The sequence below is a fragment of the Thamnophis sirtalis genome, unplaced genomic scaffold (assembly GCF_051295495.1).
Source record: "Thamnophis sirtalis isolate CommonGarterSnake01/CBP01778 unplaced genomic scaffold, rThaSir2_p1.2 scaffold_12, whole genome shotgun sequence".
In the NCBI taxonomy this organism is placed as follows: Eukaryota; Metazoa; Chordata; class Lepidosauria; order Squamata; family Natricidae; genus Thamnophis; species Thamnophis sirtalis.
In genome coordinates this window covers 11,385,506-11,404,739 of record NW_028261392.1, presented here as the reverse complement: position 1 = coordinate 11,404,739, position 19,234 = coordinate 11,385,506, and the positions used below count along the sequence as shown (strand labels likewise).

General features: G+C 40.7%; 1 protein-coding gene across 3 annotated transcripts in view; it reads left to right on the top strand.

Moving 5' to 3' along the window:
- Positions 1-19,234, top strand: part of DACH1 (dachshund family transcription factor 1) — a 380,923-nt gene that overhangs the window by 321,629 nt on the left and 40,060 nt on the right. The gene's annotated exons all lie outside the window — the stretch shown is intronic.

Here is a 19,234-nt window from a genome sequence, read left to right as displayed (position 1 = left end):
ATCTATCTATCTATCTATCTATCTATCTATCTTCTATCTACCTACCTACCTACCTACCTACCTACCTACCTACCTAATCTATCTATCTATCTATCTATCTATCTATCTATCTATCTATCTATCTATCTATCTATCTATCTATCTTCTATCTACCTACCTACCTACCTACCTACCTACCTACCTACCTACCTACCTACCTACCTACCTACTTTATCTATCTATCTATCTATCTATCTATCTATCTATCTATCTATCTATCTATCTATCTATCTATCTATCTGTTCTCAATGCTTAAATTTTAAGAGGGACAGAACCCAACTCCTGCTCCTGTTGCAATCATTTTGTGGGTTTATTAAAATAGCTAAGAAAGTATAACAGTAGTAGAAGGATGGCTATGAGGAATGAGGTTAATTTCCCACACACTATTTAACTTAAGATCATAAAGTAAAACAGGAAAAGGGGCCAAGGCTCAAGCAAAAAAAAAAATGGTCCTTGAAATTAGAGATGAATATTAGCTTGACAATTTTTGACCCGACGTTCATTCTGCAAAGAGCTTCATTGTCCGGTTATCTTTTTTGTTTATTTCCTTTGCTCTGCTAGTTCTGTTTACCTCTATTAAAATGACAAATCATGTCGTTTTACTGAGTTTCTTGTTTTTAAAATCCTTACTTTTCTTTCCTTCCTTTCTTGGGAATTTGCAGTGAAAACAAAAATAGTACATACGTCACCCACATAAACAGATAAGTGAGATAGATGATAAATAAATGTTATTCTTGAAAAGTTTTTTTTAAAAATTTTATTCTCTTACATACAATTATAGGTATACATTCATACAGTTATTCTTTTTCTTTACATTTGCCATTCTTATACATTTCTTATTCCATTTAAAAAATTATAATATATAGTTTGGGTTGCTTTATTTATCATATCATCCACCTGTTTTAACACCACTTTATTTTCCCTTTCGTTTATCCCTCCCTCCCTTCTCTATTTCCTTCCTTCCTTCCTCCTCTCCTTCCTCTTCCTTCTTCCCTTACCTCTCCCCTACTCTTCCCCTTTCTACCCTCTCTCCTTCTCTTTCTCTCCCTTCCACCCTTGTTTCCTTACCTCTTTCTTCCTTCTCTCCTCTTCCTCTCATCCTCTCTTCCTTTCTTTTGTTGTTATAGGTGTCTCTTTCAAATCTCAATTTATGTTTTCTTGGGATGGCATTTCCCCAAACCCAAATATAGTTTAGTATCATTTCTTATTCCCTTCCCTTCACTAATATATCCCAACTATGTTTCCCCCCCGCTTTATATCTCACTCTTGAATATATACTTGTATATTTAGTACTTCCTTTTCTGTTTCCCTCCTCTTCGCCCCCTTTCCCATTTAATAGTGTATCGTCTGGGTTCTGTATCTTCCCCTTACTTTCTTTTCTAAATTCTTTTCTCTAGCCAGTCATAAAATCTTTCCCATGTCTTGAAGTACACCAATTCCTCTTTATCCTTTATTTTCAAAGTCAATATGATACATAAATGTTGTGGCCCAGCAGGAACCATTGGAGCTGCCACCAGACTCCGACAGCGAGGGGCCCTATGAGTCGGCTCTGGAGGATGTGGAGGACCCTGGACAGGGTTCCCACTCCGAGCAGGGCGCAGAGAGGCTGGTTGGCCACCAGGAGGCGCCTGAGCCTTGGACCAGTGGGGAGGAGACAAGGGAGTGTGATCCGGATGTCATGCATTGGAGCAGTGGGGAGGAGCCAAGGGAGTTGTTCCTGGGTGCCCGGCAACGCCGGGCAGATCAAAGTAGAGAGCAGCTACGCAGTTACCAAAGATAATTGGATCCAGGTGATTGTAAGTAGGCTCCTCTCAAGATAGTATTTAAAGAGAGACTGGGAGGAGCCTGGTTTTGCAGGATTCAACGTCATTCCTAACGCTGGAGAAGCTGTTATCTGTCGAAGTCTGAGTTGCTGCCAAGGTTCTTATCTGTTTGTTATGCTTGGCTTTCAGCCACCGAGGTTTTGGTTTCTTACTAATAAAGTGCTGTGACATTCCAGTGAAGCTTGTCTCGGCATTCGTTACTGGACGGAGGAGGGGGTCACAACAGATAAATATATATGTACTTTTAAAAATATAGAAATTGTTTTCAAATCCTTGCTGTCCTTTCCTCCTCTTATTGGAAACTTACAGTTAAAACAAAAATAATACATATGTGAGAAGGAAGGAAGAAAAGGAAGGAAGGAAGGAAGGAAGGAAGGAAGGAAGGAAGGAAGGAAGGAAGGAAGGAAGGAAGGAAGGAAAGACATATTTTTTTTTACTATAAATAATTTTTGTCTGGGTTTTTTTAAGATCTACTTAATTTTGGTATGTACTTTTATGTAGCAGAAAGCAAGACCCAATGCCTTTCATATGTCTTTTTTGTTATGTATTTAACGACTCACAAATTGCACTTCAAACTTGGGAAACATAGATATGTATGAATCAGATCCAACTTGTGCATTGATTGAGTCTAAGTTTGGTTGTTTTGATTAAAATTACATTTCTCCCCCATCCCTACTGATCAGCATTCCCACCGCAGAATTTGCTTAACTTCATCAGAATTAATTGACTTGAGATAGGGATGTACAATCAGTTCAAAGCAATTAACAAAGTATGAAGGGTTTTTTTTATGCAGCTTGGAGAATATCATTTTTATTGTAGCATAAACTTGGGTGAGAGAAATCGTCTTTGGTTAAGTAATTTCTACATTGATAAGAAATTATTTTATAGCTTCATTTTCCTCCCCGTTAGAAGAATTATGAAGCTTTATTCAAGGGTGTATTATTCCTGTTCACTGCATGTCTTGAGTGAGAGCTCTTCTGTTGAAATAAAAATTAGATGACTGTGTAGCCTGATGTAGAAATATTCATATTTATTGTCATAAATCCCTGGCATTCTTCATCTGGATTTTTATAGCAATAGCAATAGCAGTAGACTTATATACCGCTTCATAGGCCTTTCAGGCCTCTCTAAGCGGTTTACAGAGAGTCAGCATATTGCCCCCAACAATCTGGGTCCTCATATTACCCACCTCGGAAGGATGGAAGGCTGAGTCAACCCTGAGCCGGTGAGATTTGAACCGCTGACCTGCTGATCTAGCAGTAGCCTGCAGTGCTGCATTTAACCACTGCGCCACCTTGGCTCTAAGGATTTCCCTTTCAATTGTATCAAACATCAAAAGGGCCAGTTCAAGCCCTAGAAGGAAAGATCCAAATGTACAGCGTAAGAGGAACCAGTAGTAGCTGCAACCTCCTGATGGGGCCCCTTTTTCAAAGCCATGTTGGTTACCTCTGTTTGTTTCATTCACAGTTTTAGATGTGTACCTGAAGCACACCAGGTGTGCTTTTAAAAGAGTATGCTCTTAAAATAAGTTCATTATGTACCGGCAATGTAATAAAAGATTATTCACAGTTTAAGATGCAAGTTAATTCACAGTTCATACAAGGTGGGGAGTTTCCATTTCAAATAACTCCTTGATGGAATTAATAAGTAGGTAATCAGTAGATAAGGTAATAGGGACGCGGTGGCTCAGTGGCTGAGACACTGAGCTTGTCAATCAGAAAGGTCGGCCGTTCGGCGGTTCTATCCCTAGTACCGCGTAATTGACTGAGCTCCCGTTACTTGTCCCAGCTTCTGCCAACCTAGCAGTTCGAAAGCATGTAAAAATGCAAGTAGAAAAATAGGAACCACCTTTGGTGTGAAGGTAACAGTGTTCCGTACACCTTCAGCATTTAGCCATGCCAGCCACATCACCATGGAGAAATCTTCAGATAGCGCTGGCTCTTCGGCTTTGAAACAGAGATGAGCACTGCCCTCTAGAGTTGGGAACAATTGGCACATATGTGTGATGGGAACCTTTACCTTTTTTAATCTGTAGGTATCATGATAGGACTTATAGATACTAGCTGATAACACGGTATTGCCCTGGTATTTATTTATAGGAAGAAAATGTTGGGACCAAAATTAATTTCTAGTGTTGGAATTCTCACCCTTACCAGAGGGAGCCCCCTTGTGGAATACTATGAAGCCATTACCATGATAACGCCACTGCGCTGCACAGTAGAAGCCATTTTATGGCAGTACAGTAGAAGCCATTTAAAGGCACAACAGGCTGTTTCTTAACAGAACCCACAACCCAAGGGGTGTTAGGGGTGTCTTACCCCCACAGTATTTTTTTTCCAGAGAGTAAGTCATCTGTGTATCAAGTTTGGTTGAAATTGCTCAAGGCATTCCAGAGTTATGCTGGAACACACACACACACATTTTTATATACTGTATATAAAATTTCTAGGGGGAAAACAAGTCCCTTCCCATGTTCTTACTTTCCAAACTTCTCTCTTTTGGAACCTCAAAGATAAATAATACAGATTTTTTTAACAAGAAGTGGTGGGGGTTTCCTCAGAAATAAGAAAGCATTTGGAGGTGACAATCAAGTGATATGGAATCAGCAGACTTCAAAAAACCCAATTCCCATCTTCTCTTGGAATTCTTCTTGTGCAACAATTAACAGGACTCATTCAGGTCAATCCAAAATGCTTTTGCAACCCCAAAGGTGTGCATTGCAGCAGCAAGCCATCCTGATGTCTTCCTTCTCTTCTGATTGGTGCATTGTATACACCAGCTCTCTTTAGAGAATCTTTTCCTTAGGCCAGTGGGAGATATTCCTGAGATCCTAGTCTGGAAAAATTGGAAAAGTTTGTTGGGAAGAAGACTGAGACCTGTGAAAAATTCTATAGGGAAAAGTTGATTTCCTTGTTAGGCTAAGAAGAATGTCATCTACTCATCAAGAGGTGCCTGCATTTCCTCTGGGGGGCAATTTGGGTCTTGAATGACTTAAGAACTATTAAAATTGGTCTTCCTGATGGGTTTTCATTGAAAAATTTGGTGGATATTTTAAGAACTATATTAAGATATGGACATTCAAGATTTATTATCTCTGGAAGACAGAAGCTTCTAAACTTTAGCCAGGCAGGGGAAAACAATTCTGATTTACATAGCAAGTGACAAATTCTCCTAAATGTATTGTGGTTAAACATAGGAAATGCATTCCAGGAAGTTACTTTGGCATTTTAAACATTCTATAAATAAATAAAGATGTTAAAAATATAAATGTATCCAAATCAAATCTTTATACATGATCCATTTTAAAAAAAACCAGAAAAATATAAGCAATATGGATATAAGAATATAAATAAAATTATCTTAAAAATTGAAAGAAAACCCTGTAACCATAGTAATCAATAACATGCTGTTAATAAAAATGTTTCTACTTTCTTGGAGATTTATAAAGAGCAGTTTTAAATTAATTACGACAATTAAGAGTTGATAAACAATTAGAAGTATTAACTTATTTTTCTTTAAATAATCTTATAAGCGTAGTTATTAGTTTCTGTTAGTTTTTATATTTCTGACGTTTAAAATGTAATAATGTTACTACTTAAAAAAGGAAGTATTAAGTATTGATTGGACATTTTAATAAGACAGATTCTGCCTCTGAGTCTGAATAAGAAACAAGTTTATGTTTCATATTGAAATGCTTTTATATGTTTTGCTTTCTACGTTTCTGATATGGATACTTTCATTCCATCCTCGTAAACCACTCAAATACCCTAGTAAAATGAGGAAATGTACATATTTTTTTAAAAAAATAAACTAAGTAGTAGTCATTTTAGCCAAAGCTTCTCAAGAGTAAATTCACTGAGTTCAAAATGAGTTAGTGTAAGATTGAGTCTAAATTATTTTGTTCCTAAACCCAAGGAATTGGATATGTCTAGTTTAGCGAGAAGGAGGCAGAGTGTGCTACGGTAGCAATGTTCCAATATTTGAGGGGCTGCCACTTAGATGAAGGGGTCAAACTATTTTCCAAAGCACCTGAATGCAAAATAAGATTAGATGGAAACTAATCAAGGGGAGAAGCAACCTAGGACTAAGGAGAAATTTCCAAACAGTGACTACAATCAACCAGTGGAAAGGTTTGCCTTCAGAAGTTGTGGATCAGGGCATCGGGGCGTAGGGGGGTCACGCGTGCATGCGTGGGGGGGGATGGGGAGTGCAGGGGGTGGTGCCCCCTTCACGCCCAGTTTTTGGTCCCAGGAGGCTTTAGGGAGGCCTGGTAGGCCCAAAATGGGCTGCGGTGGATTGCATCTGTCACATCTGTGTGTGTACTTTCGGCACAGGAGGACAAAAAGGTTAACTATCCCTGATATAGAGTCTCCTGCTCAAGCAGGGGGTTGGACTAGAGGACCTCCAAGGTCCCTTCCAACTCCAGTTATTCTATGTTCTATTTTTTAATTTTCAGGGCTCTACTTATGTTACAGGTAGTAATGGAATTTACCTGTGTGTGCAAGTCTTTGTATTTATACTCAATGTCATCACAATTATTTTCAGATATTGTTCTTCACTCTTTGTAAAGTTCAGTTTTTCTAAGAAGTCAACAGCTAGACCCATGGTTCCTTTTAGAATGAAGAAAGAATAGTACTATAGTGTTGGATTTATTTCCCTAGAAACACATAACTGTCCATTGGTGGTGCCTTAAAGTGAAAAATATCAATGCAGTGTAGAAAGTCCTTTGGACTGTGGTTATCTTAGATTTGCACAAATAGAGTTGGTGGATGAAATTTAAGTCATGGAGTTCCATGTTTTGCAAGGTTCGCCAATATTAATAACTGTTTTAGTCCTCCCGTTGGGACAAATAGCCTCAACATAAAACTTTTCATGCAGAATGGAAAAAAAATGGAGTACACACTGGAAACTAAATATTCACATCCATCATCTACTTATGATGAACTGTCAAGGAGTATATTAAAATATGGGAAGCCTTTGGAAAGATCCTGGGAGGATGGGAGGAGCAGGTGGGATTTAGTGATAATGGACAAATCTCAAGCTACACCATGTTTTGTAAGACTCCGTTTCAATCTTATAATGTATACTTGACAATCATTGATTGCATTCTAACTTTTTTACCCTCCTCCTCCTCCTCTTCTTCTTCTTCTTCTTCTTCTTCTTCTTCTTCTTCTTCTTCTTCTTCTTCTTCTTCTTCTTCTTCTTCTCCTTCCTTCCCTCCTTCCTTCCTTCCTCCTCTTTCATCCTCCTCCTCCTTCCTCCTCCTCTTCTTCCTTCCTCCTCTTCCTCCTCCTTCTACTCTTTTTCTTCCCTCCTCCTCTTTTTCTTCCCTCCTCCTGTTCTTCTTTTTCCTTCCTCCTCTTCCTTCTCCTCTTCTTCTTCTCCTTCCTTCCTTCCTCCTCTTCTTCCCTCCTCCTCTTCCTCCTCTTCCTCCTCTTCTTCTTCCCTCCTCCTCCTCCTCCTCTTCCTTCCTCTTCTTGCTCCTCCTCTTGCTCCTCCTCCTCCTCCTTCTTCTTCCTTGCTCCTCCTCCTCTTCTTCTTCTTCTTCTTCTTCTTCTTCTTCTTCTTCTTCTTCTTTTTCTTCTTCTTCCTTCCTCCTCCGCTTCCTCCTCTCTCTCCCTCCTTCCCCCTCTAGCTCTCTCCCTCTCCTTCTCTCCCTCTCACACACAGAAGCACTTCATATTTTAAGAAAATTGGTAATCAGCTCAGACAACCTTGGCTGTCATGAATATTGGGACTCTAAAATATAAAGATATGTCTACACTTCTGTTCTGCTTAAAATGCAAAACGTAACTTCTTATAAAGCTGGATTTTTTTTGTTGCAATGAAATTATCTATAAGGGATAGTGTTAAATGCTGGCAGTAGTATATTATAATGTCAGATACGTTAAAATATTTAAAATACAGAATTGTCAAACAGTTATATAAGGGATGTATGTTGCTAGTATAAATTTCAAAAGTCTAATAGTGGAACACTAACTTTTTAAATGAATGAAGGGGGGGAGAGAGTGAAATGCTTGGGAAACTCAATTTATTTACTTACAATGTAAACATGTCATCGTTAAATAAAGCATCTCAAATGTTTTAGCATTTCATTCTATGACATCATTGTGGCCAATGTACACAAGCAGTTCTATTTATTCATTCGTTTAGTTGTTTTCAGACTCCAGATAACTTATAATGGTGATACAATACGATGCAATCAGATACAACTGAGACTCAACTATCCCAAGAACTGATAGAACTACAGACCACATTCATTTAACTTATAAGTGATGGAAACATTTTTTGATCACTCAACTAATAAATGATATTTTAATGGTCCATGTCCAAAATATCACCAAATTTCTGTTTTTCATCCCTATTGTTCTGACGCAGCTCCTCAAACATGACAAAACCTGTGAGGTGAACTCAGAAGATTCCTTTATTAGAAATGCCAGTAACCCCAGCAAAAAGGTTTTTGTCACAGGCTAGCAAGGGAGGCCATCCGGAAGATGAATAGTTGTCAGCCACACCTATTCATATCCGCCCCCTGCCTTTTATCTCCAAAGCTAGGGGCCTTGCTAGCAGCGGTGGCTCTTCCTTCCCCAGGATCAGCCCATGGATTTCCACTGCTCTCCTCTCCTCTGCCTTCTGCACAGTCATGTGTTAGGCACTGGACCCAGCTGTTCCTCTTCTTCTTCACCAACCACCTTCAGACCTGGGGGCTGTTGACTCTCCATCTGAGAGCTGATGGACAGCCCAGGCTCTGCCTCTGTCTGTCTGTCTCTCTCTATGACAGCTCCATCCCCTCTTCCCCCTCAGAGCTCCCAGGTTGCCTTGATGCTGGCCCTGACTCCCACGCCTCCTCCTAATGTGATTCAGCTGCTGGAGGGGCCAGTGGCCAATCTATTGCCCATGAATCCTCTGGTCTGTCACCTCATCACCAATAAAACACATGGTTCTCACTCGTGATTCATGCTGCAGTGTTAAAACCACAATGTTTGCAGTAAACCGCCCAATGGAACATTGATGTATCCTAATGATATTAGTAAAGTTTGTTCCTCTAAGTGAAGGGTGAATAGTAAGATCCTTGTATTATACAGATTCCACCGATTTGATTCAGGGAATCTGCACACACAGGTTCCATCTTTCCAGAAGCTACAAATATGAATGATAAACATCAACGAATGCAGAGGTTGTGTTCCCTTTGCAAAAGTGATCTACCATCATCACTTTATGAGGAGTGTGGAATGCTTGTTTCATAGAAATGAATGCACTGGTTTTGGTGTTTCTTTTTTTAGTGATTTGAACTTGTGTGTGTCATGGATCCAAGGGTGGTATTCACTTCCCTTCCCCACCGGTTTGCAAATGTGAGCACACACCATGGCACGACAAAACCGCGCTCATCAAAATAGTGGTGATAAAACCGCGTCGCTAAAGCCGCGACGTCATCACCGCCGTGACAACAGCGCGGCGACAGAAGGGCGCTTTAAAACAGCGCGGCGGCAGAAAGCCGATTTAAATTAAGGTAAGGGTTAGGATTAGATTTAGGGTTAGGGTTAGGGTTAGGGTTAGGGTTAGGGTTAGGTTTAGGGTTAGGTTTAGGTTTAGGGTTAGGGTTAGGTTTAGGGTTAGGTTTAGGGTTAGGTTTAGTGCTTCGGGAGGCGCGGATTTGCCCTCCGCGGTTATGTCATCATGGTAGGGTCGCGTTTTCCTTAGTGCTTCAGATGGCGCGGATTTGCCTCCGCACTTATGTCGGCGCGGATAAGGGCTTCACGGTTTTGTGATGGAACCAGCACACACATGTCCATGCATGCATTCGGCCTTCCACACACATGCTTTGGCTTGAAAACATGCCTAAATGGGATGGCATAGAGCAGGGGTAGGTGGGTGGGTGGGTTGGCCCAGCTGCAATTTCCACTACTGGTTTGGGTGAACTGGTTCGAACTGGCTGAATATAATCTCTGCATGGATCCACCCTCAGACCCCTCTCCAGATGTGAGTTCAGAAGTGGAGCGTAAGTTTGACTCTGCAGAGGAAAGCTTAGAGCCGAGTATTGGCCAGGATGAGGGCTCAGGGCAATGGTAGCCTGATGGAGCAGCCTCAGCTGGGTTGATAAGAGGAGTGACAGGCTGAGGCAGGTGAACTACAGCTGCAGGAAGTTGGTCAGGAGGCACCAGGCAAGGACCAGCAGCAGCTGCCTCCCCATAGCAATGAGGAAGAGGTGGAATCCAAGGACAAGTAGACAGAGAGGAGGCAGGCACTTTGCTGATTGGCTAGGCTATTCATGAGGCAGCAGCCTCACCTCTCATGAAGGGTTTCACTGGCATTGCCTGAGGAATCTAGTGTTGCTGGAGCAACATGCCCAGTTCTGTGTCATGTGTGTTTGTGCCTTGTATCCTGGATTGCTTTTGTGCCTATGGATTCAGTTTCTGAATCTGAATGTAGTGGATCTGGATACTTGAGAGACCGCCTCCTGCCAATTACCTCCTCACGACCAATTAGATCACACAGATTAGGCCTCCTCCGAATCCCATCTGCCAGTCAGTGTCGACTGGCAACTACGCGGAGGAGAGCCTTCTCGGTAGTAGCTCCGACCCTTTGGAATCTCCCCATGGAGATTCGTACCCTCACCACCCTCCAGACCTTCCGCACAGCCCTCAAAATCTGGCTATCCCGTCAGGCCTGGGGTTAAAGATTAACCCACCCCCACCCGAATGGTATGAATGTTGTGTTCTTTTTAATTATGTATTGTTCTTATGTGTCATTGTTTGTATCCCCTTCCCCATGAGTTGTAAGCCGCCCTGAGTCCCCCCAGGGAAAAGGGCGGCCTATAAATAAATTTTCAATTCAATTCAATTCAATTCTCAACAACTCTTGCTGTGCTGAGCTCAGAATCTGAACTTGTGCAATGGGAGTGTTTTCTGAGGACCTATTGGGGGTGGTGGTTGAATAAACACCTGTACAACTCTTGCCATGTGTGTGTGTGGGGAGTGAGTGGGACATCAAATAGGGCAGTAAAGGTAAAAGTTCCCCTCGTACATATGTGCTAGTCGTTCCCAAATTTAGAGGGCGGTACTCATCTCCATTTCAAAACCGAAGAGCCAGCGCTGTCTGAAGACATCTCCATGGTCATGTGGCTGGCATGACTAAATGCCGAAGGTGCACAGAACGCTGTTACCTTCCCACCAAAGGTACCTAGTGCCTATTTTTTCTACTTGCTTTCAAACTGCTAGATTGGCAGAAGCTGGGAACCTCTCTGTTATGCGGCGCTAGGGATTCGAACCGCCGAACTGCCGATCTTTCTAATCGACAAGCTCAGCGTCTTATCCATTGAGCCACCACATCCCTAAATATGACAGTACAAAGAGTTAAATCATAATTTGCGGGAATCAGATGTCCCAAATTCCTGAATGGAGTTCAAAATCTTATTACTTGAATTATTCTGTACTGCGGTGACTTGTTTCTTCTTATTGTTTGGCCTGTTGGAATGTCGGCTAGTAAGGTTACCTCTAACAACCTGAATAGACATTTATAGCAATAGCAATAGCAGTTAGACTTATATACCGCTTCATAGGGCTTTCAGCCCTCTCTAAGCGGTTTATAGAGTCAGCATATTGCCCCCAACAACAATCTGGGTCCTCATTTTACCCACCTCGGAAGGATGGAAGGCTGAGTCAACCCTGAGCCGGTGAGATTTGAACAGCCGAACTGTAGAACTGCAGTCAGCTGAAATAGCCTGCAGTGCTGCATTTAACCACTGCGCCACCTCGGCTCTTATATCATTAATCAAGATACAGTACCTTTATTAATAGTAATAAATATATACTAGGTAGAATCTCATAATGTAAAGGTTTATTTAACCTTTCCCCTGGCATTTGAAATGAGGTTAGCGAAATAAAAACCAGCACCCACCATCCGTAGGACTTTCTGCGAATTAGTAATACGTCCTCATCACGGGAGATTCACGAAAAACCAGCTGTTCTTCTCAATTTTTTTATTCTCCCCAAGGGTTGGTTTTGGAGTGAATAATTCTTTGCTAAGACTGACAACGCAGCATATGTCAAAAAAATTACATTCATAAAGCTCAGTTCAAAGACGGAACCAAAAATCTGTGTTCCTTGCCCTTTATTCGACATTGTGGGTGCATCATTAAAATTAAGCAGAAATCACGAGGCCCTTACATCTTACTTTATCATGTTTTTGTATTCGGATTGAAGACTACATAAAGACACGTATCTCTATATACCTGCTATTAGCAAAATTGCAAACTCTGGAGACGAAAGGTAAAACTGCTCAGCCACGTGCCAATTTCACAACTGTCTTGGTGAGAATTGTGCTTTTGTGTGTCTTACCTTAATCACACTTTAGAGATTAGAAACGGCCAACCTTTGCTGCTTTGGAAGTTCTCCAAAGAAAATATTAAAAGCTTGGAAAAGCTTTTCCATCTTCTTCTGATTCATGGTTTTTAATAATGTACTTCAAAACAAAAGTGTGAACTTCCGAGAACATGCCTGACCTTTCCGTGGAATAAGAAGTCATTGCCTTGCTCCAAGGGCTTATTCCAACTACCGACAGGATATGGTAAATGATGGGTGGTGAAATGGAAACTACAGTAAAAACACTTTGTTGCACAACTATTAGATTCGGTCTGGTAATGAACTCTTTGCATGAAAGACTATATCCATGTCTCTCCACCTTTGCCTCAAATTTAATTGTGATTTTTAGCCGCATCAGTGAATATCTCTGCAAACAGCTTTTGTAATCTTGGTGTTATGGAATGTATTCCAACAGCTTAGGAAATAATCAAATTTTAACTTCTACGATGAAAGGAAAGCTTCTTTTTTTTCTCTCCTTGCTTCTTACGCATCTTTTCGATGAAGGGAGGAATGTTAAGATTTATATAGTGACTGAGGAGAAGTTGCTTGGTTTAGCTTGCAGAGGATAGATACTTAAGGAAAGGCAGAAAGGAGGGAATAGATGGTTTTACTGCTTAGAGTTGAGGAAGGAAGGGAAGGATGGATGGATGGAGGGAGGGAGGAAGGAAGGAAGGAAGGAAGGAAGGAAGGAAGGAAGGAAGGAAGTTTTATAGGAGGAAAGAAGATTAGAAAAGACCAACTTCTAAAGTGTTGTTCTGAACAGAACAGAAGTCCTGTTCTTTTATTTCCCTTGAAAAATATATTTGTAATTTAGCAACCTGTGTAGAAACATTACAATTGCTAATCGAGATAGACCACGCTGTTGCTCAAAGACAGAAAAAGGGTAGTTAGTAGGTTGAAAGGTTGGTGGTTGGATTATTGGGGTTGAGTAACTTGGCATCCCAAGTTTTTCTAAATGTTGAAATTATCTAATTAAATAAAAGTCATGCTACATTTCAAAAATCAGCAAACATGCTTCTTGCATGTTAGAGTGTAGTTTTGAGCTTGAAAAGTTGGAATGGCTGTCTCAGTTCAAAACCCTCTGTAGGAATATGGGCCGTGCAATACAATACAGATAAACTTTGACTTACAACAGTTCATTTAGGGACTGTTTGAAGGTACAAAGGCATTGAAAAAAATAACTTTTGACCATTTTTCGCATGACCATTGCAGCATCCCTGAGGTCACATGATCAAAACTCAGATACTTGACAACTGACTCATAGAGGGAGCTTAGAGTCTAGTGGACAACCATTTAAATATGAGCCAGCCGTGTGCAGCAGCTTCCAAAAAACCCAACACAGTTCTAGGCTGCATCAACAGAAGGATAGAATCAAGATCACCTGAAGTGTTAATACCACTTTATAATGCCTTGGTAAGGCCACACTTGGAAGACTGCATTCAGTTTTGGTCGCCACGATGTAGAAAAGATGTGGAGACTCTAGAAAGAGTGCAGAGAAGAGCAGCAAAGAGGATTAGGGGACTGGAGGCTAAAACATATGAAGAACGGTTGCAGGAACTGGATATGTCTAGTTTAATGAAAAGAAGGACTAGGGGAGACATGATAGCAGTGTTCCAATATCTCAGGGGTTGCCACAAAGAAAAGGGAGTCAAACTATTCTCCAAAGCACCTGAGGGTAGGACAAGAAACAATGGGTGGAAACTAATCAAGGAGAGAAGCAACTTAGAATGAAGGAGAAATTTCCTGACAGTTAGAACAATGAATCAGTGGAACAGCTTGCCTCCAGAAGTTGTGAATGCACCAACACTGGAAGTCTTTAAGAAGATGTTGGATAGCCATTTGTCTGAAACAGTATAAGGTTTCCTGCCTAGGCAGGGGGTTGGACTAGAAGACCTCCAAGGTCCCTTCCAACTCTGCTATTATATTGTATTGTATTTATGACAATTGCAGTGCCTGGGATCATGGCATCAACTTTTGTAAACCTCTGATGAGCAAAGTCCATGGGGAAGCCAAGTTCATTTAACAACTATGTCATTGCTAATGGCAATGTTTCACTTAACAACTTTGTTGAGAAAGATCGTAAAATGGGACAAAACCTGCTTAACAAATGTCTCACTTAACAGCAAGAGTATTGGGCTCAATTGGGGCCTTTTGTCGAGGACTACAAGATAATTTACCTCAAGGGATGGATCTGGTCTTGTTACTCCCCTTATAGGCGCAATTCCATCAGTAAAAGGGTGAACATTTCCCACCTCCTCCTTCTTCTGCAGTCTTTCTGGGCATCGGGGATGGTCTGGATGGGAAAGATCAGTGAGAAACTTTATGTCATAAACAAACATTGCTTAGGGATACAGACAAAGGTTTTGAGAACATGTGGTATCCTTTGGTTGTTTTTATGCAAAAGGAATTAAGCATCTTCATCTCTCACACCATGTTAATGATTTGCTAGAAGCAAGGTTATGGCACTGCTCTGTTTAAAGACAGTTGTGCTATTTTTAATTAGTTCATATTTACAATACGGAGTCTTTTCCTTTAGGAAAAAAAAAAAACAGGACTTTTTCCCAAGTTTCTTTCAGTCATTGCTTATCTCGCATCTACAAATAGCCACTCTTCCTGTATATGAGATATGCATTTGTTTTCTTTCAAATATGTTCACCCGGAGTTTATTTCATGCAGGATATAAAACACACACAGACACACACACAAAGTCGCATTATGAAAGATTATTTGTCTTTAAGTTAAACATTCATCAAAATAGTTCAACTTGAGTTCAGTCCCTTCTTCTGACATTATAGGTCAGTATGGCTACTGTTGTTTCGGTTAGCAATTGTATAAAAAAGAATGTTGAATTCAGACAGGACTCATTACATGTGTACGAGGAACAAGTATTTCCTGGTTTTAAACTTGGTGGCACTCAGAAGAGAGTTAAGAGAAAAACAAAGGATGTCTCTCTCTCTCTCTCTCTCTCTCTCTCTCTCTCTCTCTCTCTCTCCCTCCCTCCCTCCCTCCCTCCCTCCCTCCCTCCTTCTTCCTCTCCCTCTCCCTCTCCCTCTCCCTCCCTCCCTCCTTCTCTCTCTCCCTCCCTCCCTCTCTCTTTCTCTCTCTCTCTCCCTCCCTTTCCCTCTCCCTCCCTCTCCCGCCCTCTCCATTATACAGAAACATTCTTAATGGTAGGTATGGTTCCAACAGTTAAAAACCTCTCAAGCAAAAACAAGGCTGGCAGCTTTGATATAAAAGCACTGAAAATATTCAGATGAACCCCGAGATATTAAATAAGTGCCCCCCCCAAAGTAGTGGGAAAATACAGAATATCATAGAGATTGGTGATAGAGGTCCCTTTGTGGTCTCATTTTCACTGTGCTTAAGCAAAATAAGAATGGGAAGTTCCTTCTATCACCAACGCTCTTTCTCTTGATGTAATTTGGATCTTTTTAAATTTATTTTTGGTTCTTGTGGTCAAGAGTTGAGATTAAAATCAGACTTGCAGAAAAAAAATGCTTGCTTGCTTCCTTCCTTCCTTCCTTCCTTCCTTCCTTCCTTCCTTCCTTCCTTCCTTCCTTCCTTCCTTCCTTCTGCCCTCCTGCCATCAATTCTAAGCAGCTTTCCATGCACTAAAAAACATCTAGGAATGGGCTTCAAAAATGTTAGCAGGGGTTCTCTGCCCGGTTGCTGTGTGCATGTGGCCATTTGGGGGGGGGGGGGGCGTGGCCAAGTTGGCCTTCTGCACCACAGCAGGGGGGGAGGCTTATTTGTGTTATATATTAATAAATCTACTAAGGGGCGAGCAACAGCCTATGCTGCGCCCTGATTGCCTGGGACGCAACATAGCCTGTTGCTAGCCAGCCAACCCATTCTGATTGGCCGAGGTACTGCGTCAGCAGTTGCTGGACAGTACCCGGCCTCCTATTGGTTCCCCGCTATATGAACCGCATATAAATACCTTGGCGCGGATTCTGTCCTTTTGAATCGCTGTCATCTCTTCCGTTCTGCAAATAAACCTTGCTGTTTGAAGTCCAGGCTCTCGCGTCTTCTCTCCGACCCTCAATCCTCAATAATTTGCCCTTCCCGGGCTCAGGAGGATTTTCTCGAGCCTCCTGGAGGATGAAAATGGCCTCTCCAGGCTCCGGAGGCCCTCTGGAAGCAGGAAATAGGCCCTAACATCCAGTAGGCCCATTTTTCGCCCTCTCCGAGCCTCCGTGCATGCCCTGCATTTATCTGCACCAAAAATGGGCCACGTGGGGACTCCTGGGAGGGGCGGGGTGGGCGGGGATCCAGCCAGGAATGGGATTTGGGGGTTCTCCAAACTGCACAGAATCTAGCTAGAGGTTCTCCCAAACCTCTGCAAAGCCCCAGCCGCCCACCCCTGCATAAAACTCTGCATCTTCTTTTTAACAACACTTTATTTTGCAAAATTAAAACACTTGCTCATTCCTCAGAAGGCCAAAAATGAGACAAAACTTTAAACAGCTGCACTGGATTGGTGTTTAGCAGTAACTCAGCATAGATTATATATTTATTAAAATTCAGAAGAACTGCTTTCTTGCGTGAGTTTCTTTCTTCTTCTTTTTTTCTATTTCTGTATAAACAAGAATGTTAATCTTTTTTCCCCTCAGTCTTCTGTGAAGTACAGAAGACTGAGGGGAAAAAGTACAGCTACTTTAGAGAAAACAATCAAAATGCATTACATTGGAAAAACTGGCGTCCTAGGCTAGCCGCAGTTATAACTTAATTATTCCTTTTCCTGTTTAAAGGTTTTCCCACAGTTCTCTACCTTTAATATTTTCCCCACAAATTGCAAAGCAGAAGGACAGTTCCCCAAATTACTCTTTGAAAAAATAAATTACTGCCATCACTGCTGCTGTCAAGACTGCCATTACTATCTATTGTCTTTGTATTGGAATTTTATAAGGAAGATTATTTTAAACTACAACAAGAACCTCCTATCTGAACTTGTTGCCAAGAAAAATAGGGAAGAAACCTTGAAGTTCTTTTCAGATAAAATAGACTAGACTAGACTAGACTAGACTAGAATAGAATAGAATAGAATAGAATAGAATAGAATGCATTGGAATGCAGAATGGAATGGAATAGAATAGAATAGAATAGAATAGAATAGAATGCATTGGAATGCAGAATAGAATGGAATGGAATGGAATGGAATAGAATAGAATAGAATAGAATGCATTGGAATGCAGAATGGAATGGAATAGAATAGAATGCATTGGAATGCAGAATAGAATGGAATGGAATAGAATAGAATAGAATAGAATGCATTGGAATGCAGAATGGAATGGAATGGAATGGAACGGAACAGAACAGAACAGAACAGAATAGAATAGAATGCATTGGAATGCAGAATGGAATAGAATGGAATGGAATAGAATAGAATAGAATGCATTGGAATGCAGAATAGAATGGAATGGAATGGAATGGAATAGAATAGAATAGAATGCATTGGAATGCAGAATAGAATGGAATAGAATAGAATAGAATAGAATACAATAGAATAGAATAGAATAGAATAGAATGCATTGGAATGCAGAATGGAATGGAATGGAATAGAATAGAATAGAATAGAATGCATTGGAATGCAGAATAGAATGGAATGGAATAGAATAGAATAGAATAGAATGCATTGGAATGCAGAATGGAATGGAATGGAATGGAATGGAATAGAATAGAATAGAATAGAATAGAATAGAATAGAATAGAATTCTTTATTGGCCAAGTGTGATTGGACATACAAGGAATTTGTCTTTGGTGCATATGGTCTCAGTGTACGTAAGGAGAATTAAACATATTCATCAAGAATAAAAAGATACAATACTTATTGATAGTCAAGGTTACTAATAAGCTATCAAATCACACTAATAAACAAATAAAACAATATAAATTGAAAGATACAAACAACATGGTTATAATCATAAGTGGGAAGAGATAGATACTAGGAAGGAAGGGAATAATAATAGTAATACAGTCTTAGTAAATTATTTGAGCGTGTTGTGGGAATTAGTTGTTAAGCAGAGTGATGGCATTTGGGGAAAAACTGTCCTTGTGTCTAGTTGTTCTGGTGTGCAATGCCCTATAGGATCGTTTTGAGGGTAGGAGTTGAAACAATTTATGTCCAGGATGTGAGGGGTCTGTAGATATTTTCACAGCCCTCTTTTTGACTCGTGCTGTATACAGATCCTCAGTGGAAGGCAGGTTGGTAGCAATTGTTTTTTCTGCAGTTGTAATTATCCATTGAAGTCTATGTCTGTCTTGTTTGGTTACAGAGCCAAACCAGACAGTTATGGAGCTGCAGATGACAGACTCAATAATTCCTCGGTAGAACTGAATCAGCAGCTCTTTGGGGAGTTTGAGATTTCTTAGTTGGCTTTTTTTACTGACATTTTTTTCTTAGTTCATTAGATGAACCATGCTGTAGTTTTCTTTATGTATAAACATCATTTAATTGTAGAAATTCTTACACGGTGATGAAAAACAAGAGTCCGTATTCAGAAAAAACGAAAGCTTGGTAGTATCTATTCCAAGTGGAATTCCTAATTTCCAGATTCTGAACACAACTTTGGAATATGTTGTAGGGCAAAAAGAGACCAAAATGTTCACATCTCTAAGATGTCTCTTGGAATGGAGATCATCTCTTCAGAAATGGGCAGCAGCCTGGGGCTGCTGAGTCCCATCCCCTACTCGAATGGGTATGCGTGTTGAGACCTTTTAGACTGTTTTGTACTGTTGTTTTGTTTTTGTTGTGGTTTTCCTTTTTGTATCATCCTTCCCCCCCCCCCCCCCCACCTTGGTTTTGTTAGCCGCCCTGAGTCCCTCGGGAATAGGGTGGCATACAAGTCGAATAAAACCTAAACTTAATTGAGGAAGAGTATTCACTTTGTTGTTGTTGATGAAGGAGATAGTTGACTCTGGTCAACGCACAGAATAATTTGAACATAAATCATAAGTAGTCCGTGTAAAATATGTATCATAGCAAGAAACATTCCACTGTCCACACAGACA